The sequence below is a fragment of the Saimiri boliviensis genome, chromosome 3, assembly GCF_048565385.1.
Source record: "Saimiri boliviensis isolate mSaiBol1 chromosome 3, mSaiBol1.pri, whole genome shotgun sequence".
NCBI lineage: Eukaryota > Metazoa > Chordata > Mammalia > Primates > Cebidae > Saimiri > Saimiri boliviensis.
The window spans coordinates 151,157,709-151,181,264 of NC_133451.1; positions in this window are offsets into that span (position 1 = coordinate 151,157,709).

Sequence of the window (23,556 nt, forward strand, 5' to 3'; positions counted from 1 at the left end):
AGAGCCCAGAAATAATGCTGCACACCTACAACCATCTGATCTTCCACAAAGCTGACAAAAACAAGCAATGGGGAAAGGACTTCTTATTCAATAAATGGTGCTGGGACAACTGGTCAGCCATATGCAGAAGATTGAAACTGGACCACTACCTCACATCATATACAAAAATCACTCAGGATGGGTTAAAGAGTTAAATATAAAACATAAAAGTATAAAAACTTTGGAAGGTCACCTAAGAAATGTCATTCTGGGCAGAGGACCTAGCAAAGATTTCATGACAGGGATGCCAAAAGTACTTGCCACAAAAACAAAAATCAAAAAGTGAGACCTAATTAAATGAAAGAGCTTATGCGTAGCAAGCAAAACAAAATAAAACAAAAACAATTATCAACAAGATAAAAACACAATCCACAGAATGAGAAAAAAAAATTGCAAACTATGCAACTGACTAATGTCTAATGATCCAAAATCTATAAGGAACTTAAGCAGATTTACAAGTGAAAAACAAATGACGACATTAAATAGTGGGCAAAAAACATGAACAAACACTTTTCGAAAGAAGACACATATGCAGCTAATAAGTATGTGAAAAAATGCTCAACATCACTAATCATTAAAGAAACGCAAATCAAACCCACAATGATATACTATCTCACACCAGTTAAAATGGCTATTATTAAAAAGAAAAAAAAAAAAAAAGAGATGCTGCCGAGGCTGTGGAGAAAGGGAATGCTTATACACTGTGGGAATGTAAATTGGTTCAATCATTATGGAAAGCAGTTTGGTGACTTCTCAAAGAACTTAAAACAGCATTACCATTTAATCCAGAAATTTTATTACTGGGTATATACCCAAAGGAATATAAATTTTTCTACCATAAATTCACTTGCATGGTCCAGGGGTGGTGAGTGGGAGGATTGCCTGAGCTCAGGAGTTCGAGACCTGATTGGGCAATACAGTGAAACCTCAACTAAACTAAAATTAAAAAAAAAAAAAAAAAAAAAAAAAATTAGCCCAGTGTGGCAGTGTGTGCCTGTAGTTCCAGTTATTTGGCAGGAAAATTGCTCAAAACCAGGAGGTGGAGGTTGCAGTGAGCCAAGATCATGCCACTGCACTACAGCCTGGGCAACAGAGCTAGACTCTGTCTCAAAACAAACAAATAAAAATTCACATACATCCCCATGCTGATAACAGCACTATTCACAGTAGCAAACACATGGACTCAACCTAAATTCTCATCAATGATAGACTGGACAAGGAAATGTGGTACATGTACCCCATGGGATACTACGTAAAAAGAGTGAGATCATTTCCTTTGCAGCAACGTGGATGGAGCTGGAGGCTATTATTCAAAGCAAACTAATGCAGGAGCACAAAACCAAATGCCACATGTTCTCATTTATAAGCGGGCACTCAACATTGAGTACATATGGACACAAAGAAGGGAACAACAGACACTGGGGCCTACTTGGGGGCTGACGGTGAGAAGAGGATGAGGATCAAAAACTACTTACCAAGTACAACGCTTGGCGATGAAATAATCTGTACACCGAAGCCCTGTGACATCCCATTTACCCATATAACAAACTGCACGTGTCCCCCTAAACCTAAAATAAACGTTAAAAAAAGGGAAAAGACAACATACGAAATAGAGGAAAGTGTTTGCAAATCGTATATTTGATATATGTCTAAATTCCAGAATCCAGAAATCCTGTATCTGATATGTATTTAGATTCCAGAATACTACAACTCTATCACAGACAGACAAACAACTCCATTAAAAACAGGCAGGGTTGAATAGATATTTCCGCAAAGAAGAAACATAAATGTCCAATAAGCACATGAAGATGCTCAACATCGTTAGTTATTTGAAAAATGCAAATCAAAACCAAAATGTGAACCATTTATACCTCCATGAATGCCAGCATTCATTGCAGTGCTTTCACAATAGCCCAAAGGCACAAGCAACCCAAATGTCCATCGACAGATGAATGGATAAACCGAATGTGGCGTATGCGTGGAATGAAATGTAATTAGCCATAAAGAGCAATGAGATTCTAATATAGCCTACAACATAGATACACTTTGATAACATTTTGATAAGTAAAATAAGCCACACACAAAAGGACAAATATTGTATGAGTCCATGTATGAAATATCTAAAATGGTCAAATTCAAAGAGAGAGAAAGTAGATAAGAAGTGACCAGGAACTGGGGATAGGTTTAATGGGGAGTTATTTCTTAATGGGTAGAGTTTCTGCTTGGGGTGATAAATACGTTTTGAAAATAGATAGAAGCAATGGTTGTACAACACTGTGAATATAATAACGCCACTGAATTGTGAATCTAAAAATTGCTAAAATGGCAGATTTTGTTTTATGTATATCTTGCCATAGTAAAAAGATAGTTTATAAATGTGGAACTAAAGTTAAGGACAGCAGTAATGAGGAGGGAGGAGGAGAGAGTACACTCAAGAGTGAGAATATTTTGCTCCTTATTCAGGGAGGATAGAGATACTGAACAAATTTTGGCATTGCCAGAAAATACTTGTGTAGGAATGTCTGTTCAAATTGTACAGTCAATTACTAAAAGAACAGAAATCTATTTTCTAGTTTCAAGATGAGCAGAAGAGAAAGAGGAACAGAAAACATTAAAAAAGTCTCTGGAGATTACCAAAGACTGATGACAAGGAAAGCGGACTGCAAGTTGGCTGTGACTTAGGAAGTGAAGGGTCTTGGGAGAGTCACTTCTGATCTTCTGTACCCTGCTGTGTAGAAACAGAGGACTGGACACCTGAAAACTATTTTGCCTAGAAATTTCTTTGCTAGCTTCTAGCTTCTGTTAGACTCTCACAATGGGAGGCACTGGCAAGTGATTGGAAGGTGGAGGGAAGGAAAAAGCTAAAATCCTGCTGCATTCGTCCATTTTTATGTGGCTGATAAAGACATATCCGAGACTGGGTAATGTACAAAGAAAAAGAGGTTTAATGGACTCAGTTCTACATGGCTGGAGAGATCTAACAATCATGGTGGAAGAGCAAGTGACATCTTACATGGTGGCAGGCAAGAAAGAATGAGAGCCAAGCGAAAGGGGAAATCGCTTATACAATCATCAGATCTCGTGAGACTTGTTTGCTACCAAGAGAACAGTATGGGGGAAATTGCCCCATGATTCAATTGTCTTCCACTGGGTCCCTCCCTCCCACAACACATGGAAATTATGGGAGCTACGATGCAATATGAGCTTTGGGTGGGGACATAGCCAAACCGTATCACTCACACTCTTTTAACGTTTTCGGCGGTGGGGGTGGGAGTGCTAATACAGTGACTCCTTCAGCAGCAGTCACAAAAAGTGATGTGGAGCCCTGGGTTCCTGTGGCATGTTTCCAGCAGCGACGCAGGTTTTGGGGGTCATAGCAAAGCAGCAGTAGCAGCGGTTCTGGCAGCCCAGTGTCCTGCCTCTGTCTGTCCCAGCTCTCCATCTTCTGTGACATCTGCGGGTAGCTTTGGACCCCAAGCTTCCCACACTGTCAGGAAAATGAGTCAGAGATTTCTGCAAGGCAGTTTCAGCAGTGGTTCCAAATAGCAGTAGCAGCAATGGGGCTCCACCAGCTCCAGGTGGGCTGGGACTGTGGCTGTAGGTGACACTATATCCCTTCTGCTTCTCTAGCCTTGGATGGTGGCGGCTTCCTATGGATACCAATCAAGAAAGTTTATTTTTCTCTTCTGGTTATTCCAGGCCTTCTGACCCTTTTGCAAGTATCCCCTGTGTTTAATTTCCTCCAACTGAAATACCAACTGAAGTTTCTGTTACCTTAACTAAATAATTATACATGATGGAAGGACAGTACTTCAGAAACCAAACTTGTTTTCCCTTTATCTTTATTTCCACACTCACTCATATTTACTATAATTTAGTATTATTTATTTTTGATATATGTATATAGAATACATTCTCTCATTGATTTCATATATGATAGAAAATGCAAAAATATCGCATGATAAAATATATCTTAAATCAAAATAAGAATATAAATCAAGAAAGAAACAATAAACTTGTATTTCATAGTTTGATATATTAAAGTATACTAAGTCTTCTTGGGAATTAATTCATGGCATATAAATAATAACATGACTTAAATCAAGATAAGAATCACAAGATAAGTTAACACATTTTCTTTTGACAAGTCTTGTGTGGCACATACAAAGAAAAAGTTATAATTATACTTTAGAAAATCTCTTCTAATATTGTTCACTGGATTCCAAGTTAAACATTGTTATATTTTCATGACTTGTCACAATGAACCCATTAATAGGTGTTACATTTCCTGATTATGTTTGAACTATGATAGTATATTTCTCAGATGAGTTGCAATGAATCAGGATGTGATTCATTAAGCATGCATATGAGTTGTTCACATAATTACAAAGAGAAACCATCCACGTGGAAATGAAAACACACTTTTAGGCATAGGAGAAAAGCTTAACTTACATAAATATTAGCTCCAATGAAAGATGGGATACACCAAGAGAGAAATATACTTGGTGAACACAGCATTATGAAAGAGGATGTGCCTCCCTAGTTTTGTGCATTTCTGTGCACTCTCATAGCTAAGTTCTCCACATCCAGAAATAATAGTCAGAGAGGTCTTTAATCTAGGATTTCCAAGGATGACTAAAAGATTTGTTGAGAATGGTTGAGACCCCAAACAGAACTGGAACTGTATATTTTACCACACATTAAATTAGCCACTAATAAATATATTTATACATATATAGATGTTTTGAAATGGAATTTCTGTTTTTTGCTTCTTTATATGTGACTCCTCCCCCTCTGGATCAGTGCAGATGGCTTTAAGTGATGCAGCATAGCAGAGTATTGGCTCCGGCTTCATTGCTTGGTTTCATCACTAGCTGTGTGGTCCTGCGTGAGTTACTTAATCTCCCTGTACCTTAGTATCCTCATTTGTTCAATGTTGTGAGTGTAAAATGAATAATACATACAAGTACTCAGCAAGATGTCTACAGCAGTTGCAGGCTCCTTCCAAGCAGCACATTACCACATTAAGATTGTTATAGCTGAAAGGCAAAGAGAACAAAAGAGTCAAAGTCAACCCTTCACCTTTTAAAATAGGCTCTTGAAGTCCATTTCTTAGATTTTATTATTAAAATCTGGGGTTTCAGTCACAAAGGACAAACACTTGAAAACAGTTTTCTAATTTCCAGATTTTTCCCTTTAAACATCAGGAACAAAAGTATAGAGAATTGAACATGACGTTTTTTACTATAAACTGTAAAATAGGAAGGATAGCTTAGGGAAAATTTCCTGCCAAACAGGGATTAGATAAAAGCTTTCCTCTGCTAGCCGAAAGCATTGGAACAAGAAAAGGCGATCAGGCTTCAGTGAGAAGCTCACTCCCACATCTTTGGTAATTTCAGGGAGAAGAGGCATGTGCTCTCTTCCCTTCTGGGAGGCAAAACTTCATAATGCTTTCCAAATGGGATGCCCAAAGGGTTCTATCCAAAGGTTTTGGATTTTGCAGGCAGAAAGAGGGCTTGAGATAGTGTCTTCTATTGCATCTCAGAGTTCTGAAAAACCTGGTATAAAGAAAATCCAGAAATTACTTCATGCCTTAATGGATCACGTGGATTTGCAAAGAAGGTTGGTAAATCATAGGAGACCTAGGACTGAGATGAGCAAATACAATGTAGAGACATCGAGGCTATGCTAGGGGCTTTGGGTACCAGCAAGGTTGCTTGTAGGTGTGCAAAAGCAAGATAAAACCACTTTACATCAAATGTGGATACAGAAAGAACCGAGAGGGCCACAAAAGACTTATTGGAAGAGTAATACAGTCCATTGGAACCTGAGGAGAGTCCTTGTAAAATACATTCCTGTGACGCCTCTGTGGTGATACTCTGCTAGCAACTTTTTACCCTCAAAAGCTTTCTCACGGAGGAGTTAGGCAAGAGGCAAGCATATGAGAAACGTGTATAGGTATTGCTGCTAAAGAGTTTGAAAAATGACTTGTCTGAGTTTTGTTATCTCTATTAACAGAATAATTATCTCAAAGAGATCTTTTCCAACCAGATGTGACTGAGTTACCTGGAGAAGCCTGCATTACCTTTTTTAAACGAAGGCTCAGAGAATAAGTTGAATGCAGTAGGGAGAACTATGGTAATTGTATATCTGCACATGTGAATCATAATGGATAATTTCAAATCTTCTATAAATAAAAGTTTTACAAACACTTTGCAACACCTACTTGTAAGCCTTCTACTCTAAGACTCACATATGTGAAGGACAGAAAAAGAAAGGGATCCTCTCCTGGGGGGCTTCTCCTCTTCCACGCGCATCGTCTCTTCTCTGCAGTTTCTCTTCTTGTTTCCACAGTTTTCTCCCACAAGCCGTGTAAGGATGAGACATACATTTACTTCAAAAATATTCTAAATTCCTAGTTATCACATTTGCAACTCAATGCTGCCTTCCTGCCTGCATGATGTTTCTATTTGTGCTGTTAATCTGAGTTATGGTCTCTTATCCTTGCTTTTTAGCCCGCCTGATGGTTTCTGTGATTGTCCTAGTTTCCACAGTTCTCTTTATCACGTAGGCATCTTTAATTTAACATTTTCCTCCTCTGCTTCTGTATTTGTCCTGCTGCACAATCAGCATTCTGGATGATGCATCAGTAGGAGGGTCATTGTAAATCACCTTTGGCAGGCTGAGTCACTTTGTGCTTAGAGTTGAGCTGAGGAGTGATTCCTCATTCCAGAGCAAGGCAGCATTTCCTTTTTAACGATAAATGTTCCCTTGCCAGCAAGCTAGAAGATGGTATCTTTTAAACATTTTCCATCTATAAGAATATTGCATAGGCAGCAAGAATTCTGTATGTTCCCAACTAAAGACATATATAGAAATAATTATTTGTTTTCAATGATGATACTTTTATGAAGATTGAAAATGACATTTTCTTGTGTTGTTTGTACTTTAGGCAGACTATTATCCTATAACCAAACATCTATTATTTATTATTGTATTCCATTTTCAACAGGTTTGAGTGAATTTGAAATGTATGGACCATAGGTCACTGAAAAGGTTAATTTTCCTTCTTGAGGAAAGATAATCACCAAAGAACCAAATTTGAGTTTCACATGCCAATTTTGATTACCTTTCTATAAGTAGTTAGAATGTTATTTTTTAAGCTTCAGAGCAATTAATGACTAGAACTGCAGGAAGTATTTAATTGAGTATTGATTTAAAGCCAAGCTGTTGTTTGGCTAAAGCACTGCATTATAAGGAATGGACATTAACCAGACTTTAATTTTTCTACACCAGCCTTGGACTATTCCTATTAATTTTTTAAAGTTTTGACTGAATTTTTAACATACTCTAAAGACGTCTGGCTTTTGATAGTAATTTCAAAGTTTGCTGCATTGTGAAAACTGTACACTTAAGATTAAATTCTCCCCTTGACATACTGTCAATTAGTCAATAAATTCTTTCATAGCAGCTTAATACAGGGTAATATTATCAGTAGCAGGGTTTACTGAGGAGGACTGTGCCTTATTTCACTGCAGTTCTGTACAAGAATAGATTCTCATTTGTTTGGATTGGAATGGCACAGCTAAATGCATACTTGAAGGGCAGAAGATGGGGCAAAATTCCTTTCAAAGAATCATTCATAATAACAATTAATAACTGATTAGTCTCTGTAGAATGCAAGAAATATATGAGTTTGCAATTTTTAAAATAGCCATCTGGCCGTGTTTGATTTGGTATAATACTTTAAATTTAAGCCTTGCTATGTTTAAGATGATGACTTAAACTTTTATGTTTTGAAGATTCAATTAAATACTTATCAAGTGCACAGCATTGTTAAGCTCTGTAAGGATACAAAAATGAACAAAACATGCATGTTTCATGTAACATGTGGATTACACCCTATTTGAACACACCACTACAGAAATAACTAAACCACAAGGCTGTGTATAATAATGTTAATTGAATCTTTTTACATAACTTTCTAAAATTAACAATCACTTCTTTCTTTTCTAATATAAATTTTATTCTGTATATTTAAGGTATACAACAAGGGTTCCCAACCCCTGAGCCATGGACAGGTCGCTATCTGTGGCCTGTCAGTAACAGGGCCTCACAGCAGGAAGTGAAAAGCAAGTGACCATTACTGCCTGAGCTCTGCCTCCTGTCAGATCATCAGCAACAGCAGAGTCTCAGGAGGCAAACCCTATTGTGAACTGCCCCTGTGAGGGATCTAGGTTGAGTGTTCCTTATGAGAAGCTAACTAAGGCCTGATGCTCTGAGATAGAACAGTTTCATCCCAAAACTATCCTCCCACCTCCACCCCAGGTCCACAGAAAAATGGTCTTCCTGGAAACTGGTCCCTGGTGACAGAAACATTGAGGACTACTGGTATACAACATGTATATATGTGTGCGTGTATATATAATCTATACATATATATACACATTTACATATATGGTGACCATTATATACATAAATACATATGTAAATTTACATTTATATATAAAATGGTCACTATAGTGGAAATTTTTTTTTTTTTTTTTTTTTTTTGAGATGGAGTTTTGCTCTTGTTGCCCAGGATAAAGTGCAACAGTGCCATCTCGGCTCACCGCAACCTCCACCTCCCAGGTTCAAGCAATTCTCCTGCCTCAGCCTCCCAAGTGGCTGAGACTACAGGCACATACCATGCCCAGCTAATTTTTGTAGTTTTAGTGGAGACGGTGTTTCACCACGTTGACCAGGATGGTCTCAATCTCTTGACCTTGTGATCTGCCCGCCTTAGCCTCCCAAAGTGCTGGGATTACAGGCTTGAGCGACTGTGCCCAGCCAGAAAAAATTTACATATCTATCATCTCACATAGTTACCCACTTTCCCCTCACTGTGGTAAGAACAGTCACTGAGCAAAAATCCTTAATACAATTCACTATTATTAACTGTGGTCCTCATCAGATCTTTTGATTTCTTTCAGCTACATATTTTCTACTTCGCATCCTCTGACCTGTATCTTCCCATTTCTTCTTTCCTCTCACCCCCATAGCACTGTTTTATTTGCTAGTTCTATATGCTTTATGTATGTAGGTATTTATTTATTTTAGATTCCACACGCAAGATCATGTAATATTTTTCTGTCTGTATCTGGCTTGTTTTACTTAGCTTAATGTCTTCTAGATCTATTCACGTTGTGGCAAATGACAAGACATTTCAGTCTTTGAGTGTGAAAGTGTGTGTGTGTGTGTGTGTGTGTGTGTGTGATTCATTGTCCTAGTTACAAGTGTTTACTTTTCTTCCCAGTTGTTATTATAGCCAAATATCCTTAATTTCAAGTCTTATCAATGTTACCTAATAGTTGTTACAGAAGACTCTGTGGTGTAAGTTTGATTCTCTTCAATCTCATTTTGCTATCCTAACATATGAGACTAGCTGCTTGTTTCTGCTGTGCGAGACTAGCTACTTGTTTGGGAATTTGTTGTAATCCCCACAGCAATTTCAAGTTTGGCAACTGGTGCTCCCTTTTTAAAGTGTGGAACAGCTACTTTGTGTCAGCTCCCAGGAGAGATAACACATTGGGGGAAAAGCAGTGGAACACTTGCATGAAGGATTATACCAGCTGAATTTAAAACACTTCAATGGATTCAAGACTCCAGTACGTTTTATCGATCGTGGAGCTCAGAGCATAACTGGTTGAATCTCTCAGGAAGTAGATGTTCAGGATTAACCATGCGGTGTTTAGATACGAGTCACTGAGTGACCTTTAATTTACTCTGCATCTTCAAAATCAGGTGGTGTGAAGAAAAATGAGGCAGTAGATTGTAGATTTATTTCCATTTCAGATCAACTAAGTCATTTGCTGGTAAAACAGTATAAAAAATTTTGCAGGCATATATATAGGACTTACATAACTATATTGATTTTGGTCACTGGTCAGTACATTTTAGGTGGAGTACCTGTGTGGGGATATGTATGAACTGATTGAAAGGGTATTCATCTCTTCGTGAATGCTTTTTATTTGTAACGAAGTCTGAATGGCATTTAACATTTGGAGAATTTTCAGTTCACTTAGAGAATTGTTCTTTTCCCTCTTTGCATGCTGTTGTTAATTCACTTGCAGTCTATTGGAAATATTCGATAATTCAAAACCTTTTTAAGTATGTGTGTTTATGTGACTCAACTTGGCATTTCAGTAATGTTATAGAAAAAACATTTTATCAAATGCTAATTATCAGCATATTAGCCTTTTATTTTGGTATTGAAATATTTTCACTGTGAACAGAAAGAACTACTAAAAATATATTAATAGCTATATTGTAGTAGCAGAGGAATTCTGGACTCTGACCTTCTTTCTGTATTACTGAGTTAGTGATTGGGAAGCAAATAATCAAGATATGTGCTATTACAGACTGTACATGGCTTCCTCTGAGAAAGGGGGTGGGCACATAGGCCTGAAAGTGCTAATGGATTATTTACTCACCACTTAGGATGCATGCTGGGTAAATGAAGTAAAGGGTGGGGTATCTTGGTCAATATATGAGTAGATAAGTGAATGAATAATGAAATAAACAAAATAGCCAGTACTATCATTGATTACCATGATTAAGTTGTATTTTCTGTCACCCACCTGTGTTTTCTCAGTGGGTGACATTTTTATAGCAGAATGAGAAAACACAAACTAGCAGATACATCTAAGTAACAATAGCAATGGTGTCAAAAAGAGTGCCTGAATACCTAAGGTGGGGGCCCTGGACATGCAAACCTAAGCCCCCTCTTTAATGTGGCCAGGAATCTGCAGTGACTAAGAGTGTAAGGCCGGTTGCCTGGCCGGGAGCTAAATGGACACACTCACCCCTCTCTGCACCTGATAACTCCATCATCACCCCAAGCTCATTATCTGGCCTGGCCACATGGCTTCCCCACACCCGCCTCTGCATACCATACCCAAGCCCACACTCAGCACCAAACTATGTACTCAACCCCCAGCCCGCCGTTGGAAAATGCTGCTAAAAATTGTTTTAAAAAGCCCCACTAAACCCTGCCCAATAGCAGTCTGCCCCATAGGCCCCCGGCCGGCCCACCTACCCAAAGCCCCACCCGCCTACCAATGACAGCTAGTCCCGTGCACGTCCTGTTTCCCTATAGCCAATGAAATTGCCTTCACTTTGTTTCCCAAGTAGCCAATCAATTGCCTCCACTCCCTATAAAGCCCCACACCCCGAACAGCCGGGTGTGACTTCTCTGGCCCTCTTTTTGGACCACAGAACCTTGCCGGGAGCTAAATAAATTGGCTTCTCATTTTCTTATACCTGCCTCAGTTTCCTCATTTTACCTCTGCAATAAACCTTACAGAGAGCACAGACTGCATCTAAAATTCCACCTTTCAAAGTTCAACATATTACATTTTTTTTGATAAGTACCTATAGGTAAGTAACTGAAGCTCACTATCCTTCAATTTCCTCATCTGTATAAGGCACATAATAATTGTCCTTATTCCATAAGAATGGCTTGGATACTAAGTAAGATAATATATGCAAAATATTTAAGAGTCTGGCAAATTTGAAGTATCAGCAATTATTATAATAATATTCCTTCTATGGAATTTTGAATGTTTTGTCCATTTTTGTTTGTAGCTTTTAAAATTTGCCTTTCTGTAAGTGATGTTCTGCATTTGTATCTCTGATCACTGGTGTTATCTGCTGTTCACGTTACTCTGACAGTCATGCTGACCCGAACCACATTGCTGTTCTCTGGTGTTCCAACCCTGGTGCCGTTTTCCCTTTCCCTGTGTGGTCCTTGTCATTATTCCTCTCTGAAATTTCCAGTAGAGGGAAAGAAAGACTGTTCCTATCTATTCTTAAGGTAAGTCTGGCTTTTCTCGTTTCTTGGTAGTAAAACAATTCATATAGTCATGTCTTTTCTCTTGTATCCACAGAGATTTCTTAGGAACTAATTGGGAAACAATAAATGTGGGTGCTTAGGATGCTGTATTCTCAAATGCCTCTAACTCTGCTAGTAGTTATCCAGAGGCCCAGACCAGAGCTCAGCCTCTCTCTCCTGCTTCTGGTGTCTTTGCTGATCACTAAAGCAACACCTTAAAGTTAACTGACTATCAGCCCCAAATCTCTAAATTGATATTTCTAATTTTGATGCTATAAACACCAAATGGTACTTCAAAAAATCTCTCTCATTTCTCTAAAGCTGCTACCTGCTGCTTCTATTATATATTTACAGGAGGCCAAGTAGAAAGGTGTACAGAATAAATGCAAAGGCAGACAAGTGGTTATAGCAGGACTATGCAAATGAAGAAGTCTCAAAGCCAGAGCAAATCACTAGGACTCTTTTGTGTTACAAATAGGTGTAACAGTGTAAAGGGAAAGAATTTGACGATCTGAGGACATGTTTTACATGACGATTTTGTTCAACTGAAATCTGTTTCTTTGACCCTTGAAGTTAGAGATGGTATAGAAGGATGTCATACTGAAATGGGGATGATGCCCAGCTGCTTGTGTCTTCTTTTGTCCATCTACTCCTCTCGACGTCCGCTGCTGGTGTCTCTGCCTGTTGGGGTCTCACCGGGTTTCATAGGCACAGGATGGGGGCATGTCAGGCCAGAGTGGTCTTGGGAAACACAACACTTCCGACGAAAGCAGGAGTGTCTGTCCTCATCTAGGTCCGTGGACACAGGCCTGGGGGTGGAGCTTAGCCAGGGACCATGCCCTTCTCTTCCCAGCACTTCTCTGTCCCCCTCTGTATTAATATTATATTGAAATTATAATAATTTTCCTTTACACATACATTTTATTTCTCTATAGAAGACCTGTGTTTTTGACTATTCATGAGTCATATTGAAGAGGCTGAGTGTAAATCTAGTTAGTGACCAGACAGGGGAAAATGTTGCTTATTTTTTAAAATAAAAATCTAATGGAGTAAATTAAGGGGACAATTCATTACTCTCTTATGAGAGATTTCAGAAAAACATTGCCACCGTTCAGCAGAATTGCTTTCAGCATTGTTAAGGAATATGTGAAAGAATGAAATTCACAGATAGAAATGATAAAAAGTAAAAGTATGTCCTGAAAACTACAATATTTTTTGTTCTTAAAAGGCATAGGAGAAAATGAAATAAAGTGATGACTTTTAAAGCAGATGTATGCCACTGTGTCTGCCGTTCTGTTGGTATCAATCATAAAAATGCTCCACAGTGTAAATGCTCAGGATACTTTTATTGAGTTACTGCAACTATAATACCGTGAGGTGAAAGAAAGGCACCCATATATGTGCTAATTAAGAAATGGCAGCACACTGTAACTACTGCACAAACCATAAAATATTCAGTTCATGTTTGTTGAGAATCCAGAGAGGTTCTGTTTTAGCTTTATAGGAGCAATTTGGCTGGAAAAGAGGTGTACGTGAAGCAGATTGCTAAATGCTCTTTTACCATTACTTGCTGTTTAAGGTACTCCAGTGTGATGAAAGGGAAAGACAATTTGGACTTGAAACCCTCCTTTAAATCACTTTTATGAGTTTCAAGAAGGATATTGACCCCTCCTCTTCAAAAAGTGTCTTTGCTTTGCAAATCACTTTGATGAGTATAAAGTCTGTTCTATAGGTATTGATCAAGGTGATGTGGCTAAATAGTTGAAATCGTTGGCTATGAGTTTGGTAATGCCTATTTTTTTATCTGCATGTTAAATTTAGAATGAAAGATTGTAATGACACTCTTAACTCATTCCTTAATTGATCTTAAAAGTATCCCACCAAATTGTTGTTCTTTCGACAACTACGCATGAGGCTATATAACAATGCATAACTAAAAATGTATTTCCATTATCAAGTGTTAATTGAAATGATCTGACAAACAATACTATATATTTTCTTGTTTTATTTTGAATGCCAAGTTTACTTATTATTTAGAATGTCAATATTTTCAGTCTTTGAACCAGACTTACGTTTTAAAATTTTTGGACCTATGAACTTCACATTTTCTAAGTAGTGTGCCTGAATTACTTCTGCTTCTATAGCTTTGTAGATCATAAAATTTACTTCTTAATGTCTTCGCATTTATGCTGATCACACAGGCTCTCTTGCTCTCAAGTTGGTAATGAGATATTGAAAGTGGGTCAGAGCACTATGCTGATAATTGCCGTTTTGGGAACTCTACACCTCTTCACCCACTGGCCACTCCCTTTTTAGTCTAAGTCTTATAATGATCTGGGCAATTTTAGCCGAGTGCTAATGACTCTATGGATCAATTGCTTTAACTTGGTTTCCTCACTACAGCAGGGATCTTTGTCCTAGTAAAATTATGGGCCTAAGATTGCCTTTATGATGTTGAAAGTTTTGCGCAAAGCTAGTGCTCTGGCTAAAAAAAGTTTCTGAAGGCATGCAGGTGGAAGCATTTTATATGAGAGAAGAGCTTATTTTGTGTCCTAATGATAGAGGCAGGAGAAAGCCAAATGCTGCCCAGGTCACTGTGCACAGGCGGCTTGCCTAAACATGCCCATGATGAAAAATTCCGTCCCTTAACACATGTGCAGTAATGGAAATAAGACAGTGTGGAGTGGCTCAGACTAAGGGCCCGCATGCGAACTGGGAGGACAGGGAGCCACCAGGAATTCACACCTTATGCAGGGGAGGAGCCAGGCCTCTTCAGCTCCCGTATGGTGTCCTGGTGTTCAAGTTTTTTAAGGTGGAAAACCTGCATGCAGGACTCCTCTTTTTGTTTAGAGTTTTCCTTTTCACTTAATAAATTCCATCCTCCTATTTCAATGTGTCCGTGTGCCTGTTTTTCTGGTCGTGAGACAAGAACTCAGGTTCTAGCTGAATAAAGGAGAGAAAAATCCTGCATCATGAATTATAAATTTGCTATTAGAGTTTATCAAGGCTAGAAAAGGCATATAGTTTCAGCTCTTCACTTGAAAGAATCCAGGCGTACTCAAGGTGACTAGAAATATATCTGGAGTCCAGAGTGTAAACATTCTTTTGCTCTTCCTTTCAGATCACATTTAGTCAGTGCAGAGACTATTTTGAAGTGGTGCTAGAAGTGGTTTTTTTTTTTTGACTCTGTCCTTGTTCCTTTTTTATGTCTCCCTTCCTGAGGTGTCTGTTTCATCCTGCTCATTCCCTTTGTAATTAAACCAGCTTGTCTCCTTCTTGTTATTGTTGTTGTCTTTTCAGGAATGGGCATCTGTAGTCTCATTTGGCTCTGAATGTCACATTCTTCAGAGTGGAGCTGTAATGATACTGTGGTGGCTTTGTAACTGTCGACTTTGCAAGGTTGAACTAACTTTCTGAAATTTCCTTTCCTGTATGTTTCTGGTTATGATAAGATCAAGATATATTCTTGTGAGAGATTTGGAGGCTAGAGATGAAGCATTAACCGCTCTGTAGCTCACATATGTTACTGACAAGTTACTGATCTGTCTCCTATATTGGTGTGAGGCATAAGTGAGGCCAGCAACAGCTCTGTCTTCTGCCAGATTCTTCTTTAGTTTCTCTGACTCCTGGGTGTATGTGTTTAGCTCCATGAAGATGGGCCCTTGCCTCTGCAGGAGACCGTTTTCACCAAGGTCATACAGGTAAAAAGGACACAGCTCTCAGTCTGTCCTTGTGGGCCCCAGCTCAGGCTTGTGAGTTCCAGCTGGTTCTTTCTCTCTACCACATTAGACCTATCTTTCCAATTGCTTGCATGGAGGACTTCAAGGTTTAGAATTAAATGCAAAAACAACTGCTTCATCAGCTCCCCAAATTTCATTAAGGTCAAATCCCTGTATTAAATTGCTTAGTATCTATCTGTATCTAAATCCATATCAGTACTGCTTCTCTAGTAAAAGCCTCATACTAGTTTGGTAGCAAACTGGGTTTTCTAAAATTAGTTCTTTGATCTAATTACAAAGGAAGGCCATTATGCGTTTCCAGTGGTTGAGAAGGCTAGGCTATTTCATGCAATGGAAAAGCAGTTACATAAATTATTACTTTTAGATACTTGCAATCAAGTTCTCACAGGCGGCCAGGCTCTGGTGATCATGTATTTGCTGTCATAAAATCTTTTACTAAAAAAATGAGTATAATGGCGTTGGTTGGTTGCTTATAACTCTGCTGGAGACCTTGGGGAAGATACATGACAGGTGCAGGACTTTAAAATTCCAGCTCAAAGTCTGCACCACGGGAAAGCTTCTATGATTTCCCTACTTCTTGTAGTTACAGAGCTGAGATTTGTGAAAATCAAAATCCAATGTTAATCTTGAGCATGACTGAATTGCAATGCAAATGATTCCTCAACCTCATACAGTCTCTTGTCAAAGTTAAGGCATTGATTAGGGTTTGTGAAAGTAGGGGTAGGGACATATGAGCAGATTTGAGGATGCCGGAGTGCTTGATCTCCTATATTTGCCCAAGCCTTCTTTACCAGTTGAAGCAGCTCTTCTATTCTTACTTGAGATGGTTAGCCTCTCCTGGTCTGAAGAACCTGTAAAGGCTTCCCCTGAGTGGGTTGACTTGCCAGGCAGTGCTGATCCTTCTCAAGACATACCTCCACATCCTCTCCTTGCTGCTAGACCTAGAATCAAACTCAAGTCCCAGTAGACACCACTGGGTGTGGTAAAAGCATAACCTATGAAGAGGTATAATCCAATCAGAAAAAAATGGCATGAATTTTCCAATTTACAGTGACAAAAATCTGTAGGCTGTCTGTGGGAAAGGAGCTTTAAGAAAGAAACATTAAATTGGGTCAGGATGATTTTAATTATATGAGCCCACTTAGTAAAAATTCCAAACTTAATGTCTTAGCTTGAGAGCAGTTAGAAATTCCTCTAACCCCTTGCTTGGCTGCTTGACTGATACATCGATCTAAATGCAGCCCAAAGTAAATAACATCAAAATACCCAAATCATCTTCATACATAGAAGAACAAGGAATTCAAAGGCTTATGAAAATCGTAATGCTAGACTGGATTTACCATGTAGGATCTGCTACCATCTCAGGATGGTCCAGAGGATGCTCTCTTCCACATGACTTTGATAAATACATTCTTGAAGAGTTGTGATGATTCTTCTCTGCAGACCAGATCTTACCATGGGAGTGCTGCCATCAAACTGGGATTCCTAGAAGTGATGAGGATGATGAGGTGTCACGGTGGCAAGGGACCAATGGAAGCACTTAATTGACAAAGACAAAGAGGACCTGCTTATCATACAGCAGAGTGAAAGTCAGAATAGTATAGTTCAAAGCACTTTGGTATTGACTAATTTAACTTTGGTGTTCCATAAACTAAAACAGAGTTAGTTCTCATTATTCATTAATTCTGTATTTGCAAATTCACCTGCTTGCTAAAGTTTCTTTAACTTCAAAATTAACACCAGCACTGCTTTTGAGATCATTTGTGGACATACATGTGTGCAGAGTGGCAAAAAATTTGATTCGCAGACACATGTATTCCAAGCTGATGTCAAAGAAAGCCTAGCTATGCCTTCTCGTCTCAGCTCTCATGCTGTAAATGAGTGTTCTTTTCATGGTCTATGTAGTGGCACGTTTTCTGCATTTTTGTGTTTGTTAATGATTGATTTTGCTGTTTAAAATGGCCCCCATCATAGTATTAAAGTGCTGTGTAGTGTTCCTTAGTGCGGGAAGGTTGTGCTGTGCCTTACAGAAAAACATACATATATTAGATAAGCTTTACTCAGGAATGAGTTGTAATGCTTTTGATCATTAGGTCAAGTGTCTTTAAACAGAAACACACATAAAATAAGGTTATATATTGATCGATTGACAAAAATACTGTGACCAGAGGTTTACAGGAACCTAATGCTATATTTCTCCTAAGAGCAATGGTTCAGTATTTGCTAATTCAATATTCATGATGACTTTACAGAATATAACTACTGTGAATAACAAGAATCAACTGTAGATGGTACTAAAGTATTGATTTTATAGGCAGAAAAGCTCTAAGTCCAGTGAACTTGATTTATAAAATCAAAGTCACAGTTTCTCAATCATTTCCCCAATTTGAGCCACATTACATACTCAAATCCCCTTGAATCAATGGAAAGGTGGTCCTTTTGAGGAAAGATCTTGCTACACTTCCACAAATGTATCATGTTAATCACTGCCCAGCATTGCTCTATGGGACCTGCATCCATTGACAAGAGTTTTTACACATTTTAAGGGAATTACTGGATACTGGCTCTGAAATCACATTAAGTCCTGGAAATCCAAGATGTCACTGTGATCCATCAGTCAAATAAGGGGCTTTTGGAGGTCAACTAATCAATGGATTTTAGCTTAGGTTCTCACACAGTGGACCCAGTTGGTCCCAAACATCCTCTGTCATCATTTACCCACTTCTGAAATACGTATTTGGAAAAGACATACCTACTAATTTATTTCCTGACCTGTGAATTGAGATAAGTCACTAGAACTGCCTCATCATGAATTGGATGTAAACTAAGAGAAATACTACATTCCTAGAAGCACTACGGACATTAGTGGCATAAACAAGGACTTGAAAGATGTAGCGGTTATGATTCCCACCACATCACCAGTTGACTGGCTTATTTGGCCTATGCAGAAGACAGATGGATCTCAGAGAATGGCAGTGAATTAAGTAAACTTAATTGAATGGAAACTCAAATTGCAGCTGCTGTTTGAGTAAATAAATTGCAAAGCGACATATCCCCTGCTATCTAGTATATAGCTACTGACCTGCATAAAGACTATAAAAAACAGTGTATTTTCAGCTGGGAAGGCCAACAGTACACTTTGTCCTACTTCAGGGATATAGCAGCTCCCTAGCAAAAAGTTACAATCTCTGGTCCAGGAATCCTGATCCCAGTCCCCTTCCACAAGAGAACGTACTCATCCATTATATCATATAGTTCTGATCGGGTCAGGTATGGAGGAAGTAGCACATCGGTAGGACACTTACATGCCAAATAATGAGAAATTAATGTCACAAGAAATTAGTATGCTAGCTTGGTAAAATTTCCAATTGTTTGGTGGTATGGACCGTGCTGAGATATCCCTTTCAATGTGAAGAACAAGTTACTGCATATGACTCATCTGAACCCTAAGAAAAATGAACAATGCCCTGATAAGTATCTTTGGAATTTGTGTGTGGTACACTGACACATTTATTAATGGTCAATAACTTTGAGTGAAGCTCAGAACAAGGGAATGATTTGCAACAGGTCTAGCTGCTGTGCAAGCTGCTCTGTCCCTTGGACCATATGACATAGCAAATCCAGTGATGCTCAAAGTGTCAATGACAGATAGAGAAGTTACTTGGAGCTTTCATCAGGCCCCTAAAGGTGACACTTAACAAAGTGCTTGGGATCTTGGAGCAAAGCCAGGCTAATCTCTGCAGAAACACTAAAGTCTCCTTCTGAGAACAGCTTTTGGTTTGCCACTGAATTGCAGTAGAAACTGAACATCTGACCATGGCCTGCCTAGTGACCACGTGACCTGAGCTGTCCTTCGTGATCTGGATGGAGTCCTACACGCTATACCATAAAGTCAGGCATCCACGCCAGCACTCCATCATCAGATGGAACTGGGCACTGAAGGCATAAGTAAATTGCATGAAAAAGTTGCCTGGATGCCCATGGCTCTTACTTCAGAGCAGTGTCTTTTCTTTCTCAACCTGTGTATCTGATTTCTCAGTCCTGTGTATCTGATTCATAGGGATCAGATACACAGAATTCATAGGGATATCCCTATGCTTAGTTGCCTGAGGAAGGAATATTCATGAACAAGTCCAAGAGGGGTGACTGCTGCACTACAGTCTTCCTCTGTGAAGGCCCTGAAAGGGAGTGAGGGAAGAAAATTCTTCCAATGGGCATAAATTCAGGGTTCATACCTGGCTGTCCATTTAGTTAGAGATGATCAAAAGGCTGGGCGCATGGCAACTCAAGCTGCAGCTAATGTTTTTGGCTGGATGGTCAAATGGGCATAAGCTTTGGAGATATTTGTGTGTGGATGCTCACCAAAGAATGACTTCACTATATTAACTATAGAAGGATTATAATAATCAAGAAAGAGACTGATTCCTTTGGTGCATGTCAGTCAGCTTCAGGCCTCATGTAATCAGCTGATGAAGAAAGTGGTCGTGTTTGTAGGATGGAGGTTATATACATGTATTTCAACTTACAGAGCCCAGTATGACCATAGCCACTAATGAGTGCCCAATCAGTCATCCAATGAGATCACACTGATATGTCCATTCCCTAAGGGTATCAGCAGGCTCCATGGGGGGAGGTTGATGGCAATGGGCTGCTTTGATTATGGAAGACATTGGTTTTTACTGGAGTAGACACACTGCATATGAATTTGCCCTAGATTTTCTTAGTCTTTCTGTCAAAACTAGGGTCTATGAATTTATAGACTTCCTTGTTATACTTTTCCTTTTCTTCTTTTTGGTACACTAGCTTTGCAATAGCTTCTGGCTCTGATGGAGCAATCAGCCTCCTAACAACAGCTTACAACCAAAATTTTCTTTGTTTATGAGAGCTCTCTTAGTCATGAACCTTCCCATATTCTGTTATATATCAAGTCAGTTTCTTTGGAATGACCTTCAGAGCATTCTGTTCTTAAGCCTCACCCCTTGTCTGTACAAAACTCTGAGCCAGTGCTCCAGAGTGGGGCTCTGGAGCAGTAGGTCATTTTTTCTGGAGTAATTCCTTACATTAGCAGTCCCCAACCTTTTTGCCACCAGGGATCGGTTTTGCGGAAAACAATTTTTCCACAGATGGTATGGGGGAGGTTTTGGGATGAAACTGTTCCACCTCAGAGCATAATGCATTAGTTAGATTCTCATAAGGAGCGTGCAATCTAGATCCCCCGTGCAGTTCACAGTAGGGTTCGAGCTCCTCTGAGAATCTAATGCTACTGCAGATCTGACAGGAGGCGGGGCTCAGACAGTAATGCTGACTCACCCACTGCTCACTTCCTGTTGTATTGTTTGGTTCCTAACAGACCACAGACTGGTGCTGGTTCCTAGGGACGCCTGCCTTGCATTTTGAGCAGTTTGCCAGATAGGGTTGGTCATTATTGGTCTTTTTGGCTTGCCTCTCCTGGTCTGCAGCCTCCATCCAATAAGTGAGCTGGGGTGAAGATGATTGGAACCTCAGTATTCTCAGCCTGCTGTTCCTGGGCTGGAGCGTATGTCCTGAGAGTGGGAGCTGCTGAGAGATCCCTGACGCTTTGCACCCATCTGGAATTTACCTTGGCCAGTGCAAATCTATGGGAGATTATAAATGCTGCTGGATTGTCTGTCCTGGGGAGAGATAGCACAACCTTTGCACTGAGGGGTGGGGGATCTCTGTGTTTTGGGCCACACTCACCTAAAGTGGCATTTTCATCACCTTAGGTATGGAGGGGACAGGAATGGGCATGTCATGGCGCAAATGCCAAAGACTCTTGCTGTTCTTGCCACAGTTTAATAGATTTTCTTGAATAAATGTTTCTTCTTTTGTAATGTATGTACTTTGGACAATTTCTCAAGACTTGTTTTTTTAAAAAGTAATTTTTGCCAAATACGGCTGTTTGACTGCGGAGCTGATTCACAAACCTCCTAATACTGCCTTCTGCACATGTATTTCCAGGTGAGCTTGCTTTTGATTGTCCTCAAGATATTATCTATTTGGTAGGCAGAGGCCTGATTTTGTTACTACCTTTATTTGGAGGTTAAGTGTGGTTTCATGAAATGTGGATGTCTGCCAAATCGAAAAGAGGCTGATTGTGGTCACTTTGCATTGTGTCACTTTGGGTCAACTGAACTACAGTTCCCAGAATTCTCTTTCTGGTATGTTTCTGGTTGGGATGGCCACATGCGATTCTTCTGGGATTATCTGGAGGGCAGAAGTACAGCCACAGCCATTTTTAGTCTCACATACTGTTGCTTATTTGCTGGTTCACTTTATTGTTGTGAGGTGGCAGCCAGGCCTGCAACTGTTGCACATTTCTCTGGAAGCATTCAGTTTTTCTGACTTCTGGGCAAGTGTGTGCATTGAATAAATATCCCAGCTTCTTTTAGACACTCATTCTACCGAGTTCAGAGGCTTGTGTTTGTGGGTTCCAGTGTTCTCTTGCTGTGTCTTACTTCACATCCATTTTTGCATCCTGATTCTGTGGAATTTGAGCTCCAGCATCAGGCTTACAGGAAAGGGGTCCCAATCCAGACCCCCCAGAGAAAGTTCTCAGGTCTCATGCAAGAAAGAATTCAGTTCAATTTCACAGTGCAAAGTGCAAACAAGTTTATTATGAAAGAAAAAAAAAATAAAAGAATGGCTTCTCCATATGCAGAGCAGTGGTATGGGCTGCTCGATTGGTATAACTATAGTTATTTCTTGATTATATGCTAATAGGGGGATGAATTATTGATGAGTTTTCTCAGGAAAGGAGTAAAGATTTCCCAGAACTGAGGGTCCCTCTGCTTTTCAGACTATGTAGCATAACTTCCTGACATTGCCATGGCGTTTGTAAACTGTCATAGCACTGGTGGGAGTACCTTTTATCATGCTATGCATTATAATTAGAGTTGAATGAGCAGCGAGGACAACCAGAGGTCACTTTCCTTACCACCTTGGCTTTGGTGGGTTTCGGCTGGCTTCTTTACTGCAAACTGTTTTATCAGCAAGGTTTTTATGAGCTGTGTCTTGTGCCAACCTCCTGTCTCATCCTGTGACTAAGAATGCTTCACCTCCTGGGAATGCAGCCCAGTAGGTCCCAGCCTTATTTTACCTAGCTCCTATTCAAGACGGAGTCCCTCTAGCTCCAATGCCTCTGACAAGACACGACGGCAACCGTTTACAGACACTACTACGCCGGCTGCCACCCTTCTGGGAAGTCAACTATCTGTTATAAATTATTATGTATGTGTATATCTCTTAGTGCTTCTGCTTCTTTCACTGAACCTCAATGATACAAACAGCAAATCTTTTCTGTTTGTTTTTTTCCAGTGAAGGACTGTCTAAACATAACTCTGAAGCAAAATTATACAAAAACAACAAACAAAAGCACTTTTGGGGCAAGGCTGGAGAAGGACACAGAGCTTAGTGTATACAGAGAATAATCATCTTCTGTGTCTATATTGTAGAGGGACCTTGAAGAAATTTGAGTCAGAAAATTATAAAAACAAGATCCCCCTTCTGTGTCACACTCTCCTTTTCAAAGGTATGACCCTTGGGGAGACTAAAGACGCTCTTTTACTGGGACACAGGAGAGCATCAGGGAGCTAAGATGGTGTCTCTGGACCTCCGCGGAAAGCCATCATGAGTAAGAATCTCAGCTTTATCACTTTTAACTTGGAGACCCCCGGGAAAGCTCCTTACCCACTCGGTTTCCTTTTAACTTGGAACACTGTTCTGAGACGATAACGTTTGCACTAGCTGTTATCATTATTATTCCCCACCTTGCCTCAGCAGTTCCGTTCCCTCCATATTGGGGAGTTTGTGATGAGCTGAGGAAGTGTTGCAGGCAGCTCTGCCCAGCTGACTCAGCTGGCTGTTTCGGTCCCCAGCGTCACGGTT